The sequence below is a fragment of the Micromys minutus genome (genome assembly GCF_963924665.1).
Source record: "Micromys minutus genome assembly, chromosome: 12".
Lineage (NCBI taxonomy): Eukaryota > Metazoa > Chordata > Mammalia > Rodentia > Muridae > Micromys > Micromys minutus.
Genome location: NC_137981.1, coordinates 48,268,123 through 48,283,887, shown reverse-complemented (window position 1 = coordinate 48,283,887; position 15,765 = coordinate 48,268,123).

Genomic DNA, 15,765 nt, shown 5'->3' with positions numbered 1-15,765 from the left:
TGGCCAACTACCCAGTCCCAATCATTTTATGCTGTGCTTTGGAGAACTGGTACCAACGGGATGTTAATTAAAGAGTGTTTGGGATGAAGAAGAAAAAACAGGTCTTGCTTCCTATTGTGATGACCAACAACATAGTTCCTTTAGAAGATGACAGCTAGGATTTCCTATTTAGCTCCTTGACCTCTGTGGCCCATCGCCCCCTTCTCCACCCATCTCCACTTGCTCTTCCTGGCTTTTGTTTTGTTTTGTTTTGTTTTACCATCAGTCTGACTAGTTCCTTAGACATGACTCTATCTATAATAATTTATCATGGGTTCTGATTTCTGAAGCCTTAATTTGAAATTTGAATTTTAAACATGCTGGTTCAAAATGCTTTAGATCTCAAAATATAACCACGCCCAAAAAATAAAAATAAAAATAACCTGAAATGTAACAAGATGAACAGCTGAGGTGATCGCGGCTGTAGAGTTCAAAAGGACAAGATGGCCAGTTGCTATGGGATATTCAAAGACAAGCACCTTATCTTGAACATTTGAGTTTTTTAAACTGTAATCTTCAAAACAACACTGTGATCAAAACAGTATAAAGTTCACTCCATATGGGAGAAAGTTAACTCAAGAAATTCAACTTAGGCTCCCAGAAAGTGTGTTGGTACTGTAGTGATGAGTACACTTGCCTTCCAACTGAGGCTCCTGGACACACCGCTCACACGGTGTCAGGGGTGGGATTCAACACTCTGTAGTGTTCAGCATCCTCTTTCCGCTAGTTCACATTTCTTCAGAAAGTGTGGAGTATTATGAGATGCTGAGGAATAGGCATCAAGTGGAATGATGCTAGTAGAATGTTCTGGTCGTTATAAAGACATTCAAGTGGGAAAATATCAGGTATTCCTAGAGTAAGAAGCCAGGGCAAAAGTCTGTGGTGGGAGGGAGTTATGGAGATGCAGAGGAAATGTATACAAGCCAAGTTCACAGTGATTTTAATGGTACATACTTGGCTTAGATAAAAGCATAAAAATATCTACATATAAGAGTTGTAGTCCAACAAGTTTATGAATAAAAAATAATGAATTATTTTTTAAAAAAAGAATTTTTAAACAATGTTATAAAGGGTCAGAAAAATGAATAGGCAAAAGTTAAAAAGCTTTTTACTTTCAAAGTAAAAAAAAGGCTATCAATGACCTTCAGGTCACAGGTCACTGTAGTTGTCAAAGGTACTTAACTAACACATTTAAACTAAAGAAAAATGTTATGGCTTACACCAAATGTTCTAGGGTGTGTGTGTGTGTGTGTGTGTGTGTGTGTGTGTGTGTGTGTGTGCGCGAGCACATGCTGTGGTAAAACACTGACCAAAGGGTTTATTTGGCTCATGCGTTCTGATCTCAGTCTGTTAGTGGGGGAAAACACATCCTGGAGGCAGGAACTGGAGCAGACACAATGGAAGAATAGAAATGGTTGCCTTCTACAGATTGTTCAGCCTGCTTTCTTACATAACCCATGCCCAGATGCCCATCTTCTACAGGGACAGCACAACCTACAGTAGGCCTTCCACACTGATCATTAATCAAGAAGATGCCCCCACAGGCTTAGGCAAGTCTGATGAGGTCAATCTGATGAAGGCATTTTCTCAGTTAAGTTTCCCTCTTTCTACACTATCCTAGTTGTGTTAAATCAACTTGGGGCAGGGGACCCTAATCCACATACCAAGTGATAAGACAAGAAAAGGACAATACTTTATAAGGAACAAAGCGAATTGTTCTCCCAGAGAAAAACACATTTATCTGTTCCTTGCTTTAGTCCCAAGACAATCCAAGACTATGAGAGATCAGATAACTATTCTCACTGAAAGGTGATAATCTCTGATATACCTTTAAAAGATAAAAGGAGAAAAAAAAACTTCATTTCTTTGATAAGCCAATAACACAAGAGAGATTTTGATCAAGTGGGCCTCTAATCAGCTGCCATGTTCTCTTATGTTCTGCTACACACCTATAATTAAGACAATTGGGTTCAGCATGCCATGCGGGAGATCCTTTGTGGGCTATCTTAGAAATTCAACTGTCATTTACAACTTCGTTTCCATGGCAAAATGTCTTTGCAACTTCCAAACAGCTGACCTCTAATCAACTTTTGGACTATAACTTGCAACTTGGTGACCCCCTGTGCTGTGAATGTAGATTGTTTATTATAACCAATGCTTTAACAGCACTGAATTTCAGGGATTTCAAATAAGTTCATTTCTTTCAAATCAATACTTCATTTTAGAATAAGGGATTTTTAAAAAAAAAAAAAAAAAAGTAACTCATTTGGTATGAACAAGAGGCAAATCTAGTAAATTTTCACCATGAAAAACCTGAAGAGAAGGGGTAATTCTTGTACATTCTGTGTACAATAATTAAATTATATCTGAGTAGTTTTTTAGTCTCCCCAATGCAAAGTAAGGAAAAGTCAAGAATTGCCTGTCTGATGTTCTTCCTCCACAATATAACATTTGGAAACTGTAGAGAATGTCTTTTATCTGTAGACTGGAATGGTAAAGATTGTTTCAGTAACTTTTTAGTACACAGTGCATAAAGAGGTACAGACTCATACCAACAATAACTTAGGTGAAGAAAGCTGGTTTCTCTTCCAGGGGATGAAATGATCTTACAGATCAAGAAAAAGCTTTGAAGCATGTGACTAGATTTCTAGTTCATTTTACTATTTCAAGTAATTTTTTACTTCCATGTAAACAATAGAGCCTTTGTAATAGAAATGGAATATCAAAAAATAGCTCTCTTCTATCAATCCATATTCTCTAAAGATATTAATTACCCTCATTAAATTCAGAACTGATCATCTGAAGATACTGTATGAATAACGTTCTAGACAGCCAATAGCAAGACACCCTAACAACCAGTGGTATTTTTAATGGAGGCTCACGTGTCATTTTTACCCTGGGATTCTTTGGTTTGCTTGCTTATCTTCTGAGCCCTATTGATTTCTGATCCATTGGTTGTATAAGGAACAGCAATGATATCATCTATACATTAAAGAAAAGATTGAAATCTTAAAAGCATTTGCTTAGCATCATATACCCAACAAGTTGAAAGAGTGAGGTTTATTTAGAGCTGGTGCTTTTTTTATATACCATATCTTTCAAATACTCTACTGAGTCATTCATTCTTCCTGACATTAGGGGTGTCAGACTGGAATTCAAGACTTCCTGGATGACCAAGTCATCATTCAAAAGACCTTCCTCAAGGCCAAGTATGCCCACTGCCACTAGTTCCAATAGAATTTTGATTTCCATAATTTCTTTCCTCATACCACAGGGTTATTTGGAAGTATCTTTTCTTATCAAACATCTTTAAAGTACATTTCATTATTAGTTTTTTAGTAGAAGGATGCACAGAGAAAGGTATGTAGCTTGTTTCCTTTTCGTTTTTCTAAAACCGCTTTATCGTGAAGGCTTCCCGTATAAGAAATTGAATGAGTTTTGTGTGTATAATGCAGTGAATGTGGAGAGACCCTCATTACAGCCTATGCCGTAAAACTATGCATTGGAGGCACATAAGAGACCTTCATTACAGCCTATGCCGTAAAACTATTCACTCTCAAAGTCTCACTTGTTTTCCTCCTTGAATTCTAACTTTTACAAAATTATGGACAGAGAACCTGTTTTTATACAATAGCTTTCTTTTTGATGTTGTTAAACTCTCTGTTATGTGGTCGCCTAAAACCATGTACCTGAAAGACTGTATCTCCCTGTTCTTTCAAAACTCTCGAGACCTGTGGAACTTGTTGATGCTGTTTAACTTTTTATTTTTCTTATTAATCACTTTCTGTTTCTGTTCTGAGTTTTAAACATAAATTTCCACTGAGGTTATCAGTTTATCTTCGTAGTCATTTACTTACAGATTGCTTTCCATCTTTGGGGATTATATTTTAAAATACTTACATGTTCAAGATTATATAATGTGGATCCCTGGGATGAAACCAATTTGGTCTTAATTTATAATTTTCATAATGTGATTTAGAACTCAGTTTTCAACTTTTTGATGGGAAAAGACTTTGGTCATTAAACTTGTTTGTTTTCTATCTGTATCTGGTTTGGTGTCAGGCTGACACTGGCTTCTCAGAATGAGTTTGGTAGTGTCCCTCCCTTTCTACTGGGAACAGTTTGAGAAGGGTTCCTTGGCTCCCACTCAAAAGTGTAGAAGAGTGCAGAAGAGAAACCCACTATTCTGAGCCTGCTCTTTTTTGTTTCCAGGAGAATTTCAATGACTTCCCAGTCTCATTGCCCACCGTGAGGTTATTTTAATTGTTCCTGCCTTCTGGATTTCATTTTGGTAGGTTTTAGTCATTAGAAATTTGTTTCTCTCCTAGGTTTTCCAGATTTTTGAGGCTCTCAAAGAATGATCTTTTGGGTTTTATTGAAAAGAAAAATTGTTGTTCTCATATATAATTTTGTTGATTTGGCTCTCTCTCTCTCTCTCTCTCTCTCTCTCTCTCTCTCTCTCTCTCTCTCTCTCTCTCTCTCTCTCTCTCTCTGTAGATTATCTAGGAGTCTGACAATCTTGTTCATGTTTTCAAAAAGAACAACTTTTCTGCCTGGCTCCATGTGTTGCTCCCCTCCCTCTGTCCTCTGTTTCTCCCCCAATCTCTATTTCTTGCTATCTACAGCATCCTGGTTTATATTCCCATCCCAAGTCTTTGGATGTGTCATCACATTATTTGTTGGAGATCCCTCTGACTTTAAAAAAAACCAAGTATCTGCAGAGTTTCATGTTACAACTGCCTTAGCTCTGTCCCAAGGGTTCTAGTAGGCTGTTGTAGGATTTGAATTTGACTCTAGGGCTTTTACATTTTTCTTATGATTTCTTCAAAGATTCAAAGGTGTGGAGTTCAATTCCATTTGTGTAGTTTGTGGGGATTATCTTGCTGCTGATTTCTAGTTTTATTTCACTGTGGTTGGATAATCAAAGGAGCTCTTCACTCCTTTATTCCCTTGTATGTATTCCCTGTCAGTGGGGTGGACTCCTCTGTAGATACCTGTTAAACTAGACTGATCTATGATATAATTTAGCCCTGACATTTCCTTGATGACTTTTAATTTGGAAAATATGTTGATAGAATATAAAGGTTCCCACTACTGTAGCTGGACATCTGTGATGTTTTAGTGTGTGTTTTGTGCAATTGGGAGCTCACATATCTGGTGCACAAATATTTACAGTTGTTATATCTTCTTGGAGAATGGTGCTCTATACTATATGTAGTAGTCCTCTTGATTTTCTAACCTGTTATGTTCTGAAGACTACTTTATCAGATGTGAGAATTACTGTCCCAGCAGGATACAGTGTCTATTTATTGGTAGATTGATTTCCAGCCTTGGCTTTTAGATGTTGTTGACTTTTTAGTTATAAAAGTATCTTGAGGACAACACATATTTGAAATATGTTTATAGGACAAGTTTTACTATGAAGGCCTGGAAATAAATAAATAAATAAACACACACACACACACACACACACACACAGACACACACACACACACACACACACACACACACACACACACACACACACACACGGTAAGCCAGGATTACCTTGAGCTTTCAGAGAGCCACCTAAAATCTAAGTGCTGGGATTAAAAGTGTTCACCAGTAATTCTGGCCTGGATTTTGTTTTTTTAATCTACTCAGCTAGTGTGTGTGTCTTAGCTAGTGGTGAGTTAAGTCCATTTGCAACTAAGCTATTATTGAGAGGGATTTACTATTTGCTATGATTTTGTTGGTTTCTGGTCTATTTAGTTATGTTACTGGTAGATCTTTTCTTCATCCAGTGTTAGTATGAAATTCCCTATTGGATATGATTGATTTCCTACTGAGCCTCCTGTGTTTCTTTGTTCCTCTCATGAAATGGGTTAATTTCTGTCTTCTCATGGCTAAAATGCTTTCTTCATCCTCTCTGCAGAGTATTTTCTGAAGTGCTAGCTTCTTTATCAGGAGTGACCTTAGGATATATTTGCCTTCAAATATTCTTCTTTGTGCATCAGTTTTAAAAGAGATTTTCTGGGTATAGCAATCTGGGTTGATAGTTACTTACCTTTGTATGTCCTTGGAATATATGCTCCCATGTTTTCCTGGCTTTGGGAGTTGCTCATAAAGGGTGAGCATTATTCTGAGCTTTTGTATGTGAGTTGATATTTCTCCTTTACAGTTCTTGGTGTTCTTTGCTTTACATTTTAAAAAGTAGTACATTTCCTTGTTTATTGTCTGCATGTGTGTGACAGTATGTGTGGGTATGAACTTGCCTTGAAGCATGTGTGAGGGTCAGAAGATGATTTGTGGGAATCAAGTCTCTCCTACCATGTGGGTCTTGCAGATACCACTCAGGTTGTCAGGATTAGGGGCAAGTGCATTTGCCAGCTGAGCCATCTTGCTGGCCCTTATTTTTGACATCTTGACCATGACATAGAGCAGAGGGCTTCTCTAGCTGAGCCTCTTCAGGCTCTAAATGCCTGTGTGTTTCAATTTGTTGAGGCTTGGAATTTCTCAGCTAGAATTTCATTGCAGAAACTTTCTTAGCTTTAAAGAAGTTTTAAACACCGCCTGTCTAATGAGTTCTTAGAGCTCTTGAACATATCCTAGAGTTTGGGGAATTTTTGTTCATATTTGTTAATGTTTTTCTTTAAATGCATCTGTCTATACTATTGTCTTAGCTTTTGTTCTTCTGTTTGGTCTCATCTGGTAGTAATTTCTATTGCTTTTGTTTATTTATTTTGGTTTTTGGTCTCTCTCTCTCTCTCTCTCTCTCTCTCTCTCTCTCTCTCTCTCTGTGTGTGTGTGTGTGTGTGTGTGTGTGTGTTCATTTGATTTGTTGTTTCTTTCATTCCCAGAATTTCTGTTTGGTTCATTTTTGGAACTTTAATATCCTTTTTTCCTCCATTTTTAAAATTTTCATTTTGAATTTAGATATTTACTCTGTGTACATATGTGCATGTATATGTTTGATGGTGCACATATCATGATGAAGTATGGGAGATCAAAGGACACCTGTTAAGAGTTGGTTCTCTCTTTCTGCTATATGGCTTCTATAGATCCCACTCATGGGACCAGGCTTGAGGGCAAGTGTTGTTATCCATGGAGTTATTTAACTAGCCCCTCTCCCATGTTTTTTTAAAATTTTTCTTCCATAGTACTATTTCATCTGTTTTATTTTCTAATGTAGATCCTGAAGTTGATTTTCATTATTCATTTGCTTATTTTAGTCCCATATATGGCTATTAATTCTTTTTAAAATATGATCCTCCAACCTTCTCCTGGCATATCAGATCTAATTATCTTTATTTCCTAGTATTAAGAAGTCATCAGCTTATAGGGACGCTATAATGAAAAGCTGTCACATAATTTTTATGTTTCTTTGTGTCTGTTGGGATGTATGTTTATATTTTTGGTTTATATTTCTTCCCCTTTCCCACCTCTGTTTTTTTTTTTTTTTTTTTTTTTTTGGTTGTTTTGTTTTATTTTATTTGAAAGTTCTTCTGATGAGTTGTCTTCACATGGATTTATGTTCAGGGGAAGCCACTGCAGGAACAGATGTAATGGTATGAAAGTAATCTTGGTGTTAACTGTTGGTGAAGGCACTTCTGTTCCCATTAGGCTCAGAGAGAATGTTACTAGAACACTAGTTTGGAAAGCATAGCTTATACTGAAGTGATTCTCTACCTGTGGGTTTCAACCCCTTTGTGGGTCTGCTCACAGGGGTGGCCTAAGACCATCAGAAAACACAGACATTTACACACTGCAGTTCATAACAGTAGCAACATTATAATTGTGAAGTAGCAACAAAGTAATTTTATAGTTGGGGGACACCACAACATGACGAACTGTATTAAAGGGTTGCAACATCCGGAAGGTTGAAAACCACTAGCTTATATGGTTTAGTTGTTATTGTTTTAAGGTAAGAGTATCAATATTTAAGTAGTAAAATAAGGATTGAATAGGAAAAGAGGAAAGAGAGGGGAAATGATTAATAAAGTATGTGAATAGAGATATCCAGAGACATAGAAAAAGTATTGTAGATTTTGAGAAGGGGTAGCAGATATTATAGTCTTTGAAATCAAAAGCAAGTTACAACCTAACAAGTGAATAATTAAAGTATAAATACTAGCATTTAAGTGAACAAAACATGAAAATTAAAGATTAATATAATAAAAATGGGCAATACAATGAGATAACAAATTGTACATTTCCAGTCTGAATCTTTTTTTTAATTGAACAACTTTATTTTAAAAAACAAAGATAAATGTACAGATTTTAAAAGCATTTTTGCATAACAGTATATGAATACATTTTTGTCAGTACTTGATTTTTTTTAAAGATTTGATAGTATGCCTTAAAATCTTACTAGTTACAATGAGCATAAAGCACATGTAAAACAAGATGTAACCTGGAAATAGTCAAAGTTTTCTTGGTGTATAAAGATTAAGCATAATGATTTCTTTTTTCTTTTTTCTTTTCTTTCTTTTTTTTTTTTTGGCCTTTGTTTTTCTTGAACTTCATATAGTCTGTAAGTTGTTTCTGGGGTGTTCAGAGCTTTCTGGAGTTAGTATCCAATTATCAGTGACTGCATATTATGTCTGTTCTTTTGTGACTGGGTTACCTCACTCAGGATGATATTCTCCAGATGCAGCCATTTGAATGCTCCAACATACAACATAAGACACATGCACCACAATGTTCATAGCAGCTCTATTTATAATAGCCAGAGCTGGAAAGAACCCATATGTCCTTCAGTAAATGAATGGATACAAAAATTGTGGTATATTTACACAATGGAGTAATACTCAGTTATCAGAAACATGACTTTATGAAATTATTAAAAATCTCTTTTTATGGTTAAGGTAGTACGATTTCTTCTGCCTGATCTTTATATTGTCTTTTATTATTATTTATTTTTAAAGTTCAGATTTCATAAATAGGGAGAAGGGTTGCTAGTTTCAGTTATCGAAACCAGTAAGCATGTCCTTCCAGGGAAAAATGTTTCCGTGGGCAAAGACCACTTTCTGCCCATTTTCTCATGCCTCATTTCCCCAGGTTGCAAAATACATCTCTAGCTCATGCTTTTCAGACAAGTTTGCACAGAGCTCTCGATGTCTGGAGCTCCGAGGAAGAGCATGGAAGGCCAGCTAACTTGTGTTTACCTTTATCAATCTGACTTGAAGTGCAGTAAGCTCCCCACCCTCCAAACTTCCTGTAACCCCTCTCTACTGCTCCTCATTGCTATGGGCTAAGGCCGGGGTAAGGAGAGTTGACAGTCAGAGGAGGCCTTGGAAAGATCGAATGTCTGTCAGCTTTGGATTCTATTAGCGCACACGTGACTACATTCTCCATAGCCTGGGTTTCTTAGGGTTTCTGTGGCTCCATGTTCCAAGTTCTGATCTTGCTCTTTCCATACATTTTGATCCCTTGTTCCTATCTCTGAATCCAGTTCCGGAGTTCAGAAGTCTTTGCTCCTCCAGGCAACAGCGGATTGTGGGAAAGGGTGGGTGTTGCAAATCCTTCAACTTCAGGCTCCCATAACCCTTTTCTGGCTCTGTGTCTGCAGCTCTTTGTGCTCTCCCTTCCTCTGTAGCGTGCTGAATTCAGACTTCGATTGACTTGCTAGAGACTGACAGTCTCTCTCCCAACTCTCAGAGCATACTTACATGGTGGCTCCCAGCTCTGCGAGTAGCTTGGTGTGAGTGGGAGGAAATGCCTGACTGCTTTACAGAGAAAACCTCATCTTTTTTTTTTTTTTTTTTTTTTTTTTCTGTAGCTCTTTCTCTTCTTTCTCTGCTGGTGGCCTTTTAACCTTGACTTTCTTCCAAACACATGTCTCTGTTAGCTAAATTTTAAGATAAGTGCTGTACACTTTTGCATTTTATTTATTTATTTATTCATTTGAAAAATATTATTGGAATTGGATGCATAGGTTTTATTATAATGCCAAAGAATCCTACCACAGAAAACCAATACAATATGTCATCCCTGAGACTTCAGGATCCTTGTACCATTCTACCCACATCTGGATCCTCAAGACAACCTCAGAGGATGAAAACTAAGACCACAGTGAGGAATGGACTAAGGGGAACATCTCCCAAAGAGGTGGCCTTTATGTAGAAGTCTAGTTACATTGAAGCAAGACAGACAAAAGAATGTGGTGAGAATACCGGCTATGATCTCTTTGACTCATTCCTTCTTACTCCAGGCTAGACCCTAATTTTCAAACTTTGATGAATTTTGAAGGGTTTGTCTGTTTGTGTGTTTGTTGTGGAATACTCATTTGGCTGAAGCAGCAGTGTTGGACATACTGTGCTTGAGATGTTCATAATATGGAGACCAAGCTCAAGGACCTGGACTGCTACAGTAGCACCTTTGCAGTACTTTTAAGCAACCTATCAGTAACTGAGATGCATTGCATTTTACTGTCCTTCAATATGAAAAGTCCAACTGTTTCATCTTCTGGGTTCACTTGGATTATCTCAATGCAATAGGGATACTTGGTACTGTGTTTAAGGTATTTGTTCAAACATGTATGTGACTATACTGAGAGCTATGTTTAGTCATGAAGATGTTTTTACTCTAAGACATTTGTCATTTTATTGAGAATTCTCATAAATATTTTTCTTAAAAAATTCTAATAGGTTCAGACTTTAGTTTATGCTTCCTTTAGAGTATATTCAAATATATACATCTACATATATAAAGACATCTTGTTAATAATCGGGGTGGAGATAATTTTCTAACTAATGTATTCTACTGTTTATACATACAAATAAAAAATAGAAATCAATAAAACATCTGAAACAAAAACCTGTATCTCCAATGCTTTCATAAGGATAAGTGCAACTATGTTAGGCCATTCTAAACTATGAGGAGAAATTACTGGCTAGGACTTCCGAGAAAACCCTTTACAAGGAGCGTGGGTTTAGGTGGGTTAAACAGAGTCCCTTCACCTTTCATGTCCTTCTTGCTATCCCAACAAGATATCTTCTGGGAATGGAACAGTGCTGCACTATTGAGGCTAACACATTGCAACTTTATTCAGGAAGAGAGTTATGTAAACATAACTCCATGAAGTGGTATAACAGGGGCTTGGGGGCCACTTAGGGGAAATATAAAAAAATATAAGGGAGAAAGCTTTCCCTGGAAACACATATAATCTAGCTCAGGAAAGCAAGTCTATTCAGGCAGCAGGTAGACCTCCTAGACTTCTGTCTTGTAGGCATGACTAATATTACAGTTCACATAAGGAGTAAACGTACCAGAGGATTTGAAGATGGGAGATAGATATGTAGATTAGCATGAGCCACCCAAAAAGTCGCTGGGAAGTATAATTGCCCTTTGGTCCTTACAAAGGAAATATTTTCCCTGCTTCCATGGAATTTATTAGAACTTCTTTGCCTCTTATACATTGATGCTGTTTCCCTACCCCATTATCTAGTGTTTCTCTTGTTAGCAAAATGTGTGTGAAGTATTATATATGAGGTAATTAACTCCTCAAAAGAGTATGACAATTCAAGAAATATAAAAATAAATGTGCAAATTAAATTAATATGGAATTTGTTGTCAAATGTTTCATTTATATTAAATCTAAAGAAAAAACTAGCCTAAATATGGTTAACACTTCCTGATGACTATTTGGAATACTAAAATGAAAACCAAATCATCTTGCTAGAGAATAAATGGGGTGAAGGCAGGCATCATGGCATATGTCTGGAATCCCAGTACTCAGGTGGCAAAGCAGGAGGATTGTCTCAAGATAGGCTGGTGTTCATAACAAGTTCCACTAGTCAGGGCTGATAGCAGGAAGTGGTCTCAATAAAACAAAACACCAGAAAGGATAGTTTTAATGCTTTACAAAATGGAATCGCAGGTGTCAAACAGGACATCTTACTATGTAGACTCGCTGTACGTAGACTCGCTGTACTTCTCTCATTATCCTGCAACAATGGTCCAGGATTGTAAAACCCCAATCTCTTTTTTATGCCTCATTAGAAATAAAGACATGATGAGGGTAAGAACCACATCACTACAACCCGTGGAAATAATAATTCACTAAGAGGTGGGGGCACCCTCTAGAAAGTACCAGAGACCTGGGAGATGAGAGACTATCAGTACTCAATGAGGATGGCCTTATCCAAAATGACCAACAGTGGGGAGAGGGAATTCGAAGAGTCTGCCTCCAGTACATGGACAGGCCTCACATGGAAGGACACGGTTGCCAATACAGTAAAAATTTCTGACCCAGAACTGTCTAAAAGAACTGCAGAGACAAAACGGAGAAGAGACTGAAAGAAAGTCAGTCTAGTAGCCAGCCCAATTTGGGATCCATCTCATGGGGGTGGGGGGAGGACAGTGAACTGAGGCCTGACACTTTTGCTGATGCTATGGTGTGCTTACAGACAGGAGCCTAGCATGGCTGTCCTCTAAAAGGCCCTACCAGCAGCTGACTGAGACAGAAGTAGATACTTACAGCCACCCATTGACTGAAGTCAGGGACCCCTATGGTTGAATCATGGGAAGGATTGAAGAAGTTGAAAAGAAGGGCAACCCCATCGGAAGAACAGCATCTCAACTAACCCAGAGCCTAGGGAGCTCCCAGAGACCGAGCCACCAAGCAGGCAGCATACACCAGCTGGTCAGAGGTCCCCAGGACATATACAACAGAGGACTTCCTGGTCTAGCCTCAGTGGGAGAAGATGTGTCTAATACTTGAGAGACTTGAGGCTCCAGGGACTGAGGAAGCCTAGTTGGCAGGGAACACCCTCTTAGAGGCAAGGGGGAAGAGGAATGGGGTAAGAAACTGTGTAAGGGGGACCAGAAGAGGGGAATAATGGCTGGAATGTAAATAAATGAAATATATATATATATGAAAATAAAAAAATTAGTAAGAACAACAATAAAGCTCTGGTGCAGCTTTCTTCAGCTTAAAAAAAAGAAAAACAAAAATAAAAACAAAACATTATTGAAAAATTTGGTCAATCTTAATGAATATAAAAAGAACCAGGAGTTTTGCCACCTTCATATATGGTTCAGGACAATTATAAACCAATTGTTTTTTACCCCTTGTTTTTATGGTCATCATACTTTAACACTGGATGGGTAAGGGACTCTCCTGGCCTGTAAGCACAAATTCTGATAGAGAGTTATTCTATTTAAAACTCTTTGAAGAAGAAAGGTATTATTTGAGTATTAGGCATTGTTATGAACACCCTGCCTTTTAGAAGCTCAAAGGATCTGTCTTTATTAGTATTTCAAAGCAGAAAGGATAAATTATTCTCAAACTGTCTGTCATGGTTTTCTTTCAATTGCTGTGACCATCACCAGGACCAAGAGCATCTCAGAGAGGCAAGTGTTTATTTCATCTTATCCTTTCTAGTCTATTACTGAGAAAAGTCAGGGAAGGAACTCAAACATGGCAGCAACCTGAGGAAAGGAGCTGATGCAGAGGCAATGGAGGAGTGCTGCTTACTGGCTTTGTCATCTTGGCTTGCTCAGCCTGCTTTCTTAAGAATCCAGGACCACCAGCCCACGATGGGCACTACCCACAGGAAATTGCATCACAGGTTAGTCTGGTGAAGAATTTTCTCAGTTGAAGATTCCTCTTCTAAAATGACACAGGCTGTTTTATGTCAAGTTGACATAAAACTAGCCAGCATAACCTGAATGTTTGCTTGTACAAAAATGAGTTTACCTTTGCAAATAGAACTTAAACTATTCCAATAATACCTGCCCCTGAAATGAGAGGGTAGTACAAAGACATGTGGCTGTTAAGTTTGGGGGGCCATGAAGCATTGTGTTAAGTCTTTTAACTGTAAGGGTAATCAAATAACTGTAGGGATTTGTTATTGAGAACTTATTTACCCCTTTCCAGATAATCAGCAACAGTCATAAAACAGTTAAATGAATAGAATCATCAGTCTTTGAGTGAAGTCAATTTTATGACTTACTGTTTATTGGGACTCAGCCAACTCACATAGCTTTTCCACTTCCTTAGTTAAAATTCCAATGTCATCTGGCCTGAAGCTGGCCAAAGAGCTCATGCTTTGATATAATTGGCATATTGAGGGGTACAAATTGAATTTCCAAACGCTTTTAAGAATTTGCAAATAACAACTTCGAATATCTTTCATGATGATTGAAAAAGAAGTGTGTCTACACAGATTAGAGACTCAACTTAGATCATCATCAATTTAGACTGGATAATTAGAGGATATAATTTTTGGCCCATTGGAATGTGTTTTGAATTCAGCACCAGTTATTTTCAGTAGGACGTAAAGTCTGAATATTTCAGATGAAATTTTACTATGTTAATTTACCCATTCTAAAGCGTGGGACCTCACACTTTTTTTCACTTTTTTTTGTCATCACCTATTAGAAGTATGGTGTAACAAATTAAAATTTAGACTATAGTAAATTGAAAACAGGAAATCTTATCTTTAATAACTTGAAGAATTAAAAGTTTGTAAACCCATGGTAAGTCAGAGTGCTGTTTTGTCTCTATGTATATAAATACACTGGTTTTTCTAAAGACCAAGCTTCTTGCTTTATTACAAGGACAGAGTTATAATTCAAAATGTACTTTATTCTTAATGCACAAGGTAAAAAATAGTATGAATTTAAATTACAAGTCAATACCCATCGTAGGTGAGTCTTCAGTTTTAACAGAAGCTTCAGATCAAGTGTTCTCTGTGTCCCCAAAAGAGGATGATTCAGAACTTGATGAGATCATTTGGGACATCTAAGAAAGATTGTTACATCATGTTACTGTCACCTGAGTGCCCTATTACAATGATTAGAACAAGAATTTTGAGTCACCAAACTTGGCTTATTGATCACACACTAGAAATCCAGACTATGCAGAAGGGAACAATACTCACAACCTCAGTGGTGATGTGAGAACTCTGTTCTTAGACTCAGGAGTTAAGAAAACGCAAAGGAAATAGACACACCCTCATTTTGCCCTCAGACTGTGGCTTCCTCCAGAAATCTCAGAAGAATGATGCCTGTATCCCCCACATGCTGGCCACATTGACTGCTGTCTGCTTACACTGCTTCTGAGTTGGTCTTGTCCTCAGCCATAGATTACTGACTTGAACAAAGAACTACCCCTACTAAGAAACATCTCAAGGCCAATGGCCAATGGAAGACAAGACTCTGTTCTTGCTTCAGTTTGTGGCCATACCAAGGGTCATTCTCATCCATTAACGATTGAGTCCTCAACAGCAGCAGCTTTGTGAGAAATGCCTTTTCTCATCCTTTAAAAGCCTTAAAGCATTAGGAGGGACGAAGGAATAAATGTGTGGGTGGATGACCAGGCAAATGTAAGAGGAAGAGAATTCCAAGTTTAAACATAAAAGAAACAAACAAAACAAAAGAAAACAACAACAACAAAAACAGGTCCTACATTCATAACCTCCCAAGCCACTTAAAACATGGAATGTGGAACATAACATTGTTTTACAGGAAGGAAAGGGTAGATATACTTTCAGGTTGACTAAAGCCAAGTGATATTTCCAGGATGGCATTTATAATCTTGACTTGTTAATGACCTAAGCTTCTTGCTGTAAAACTTGGCATCTCTTGACTCCATGTAATTACACTACAAGTCACAGCTCAGTGAGAGCAAAGAGACCCACCTAAAGGTTACATGAGTGTGTCAACATTGAGCCATGAAGGGCTTCTTTTTGTTCAGAAAGTGTGTCCCAGAAAGGCCCCTCCTCCTGTTGAACGCAGGGT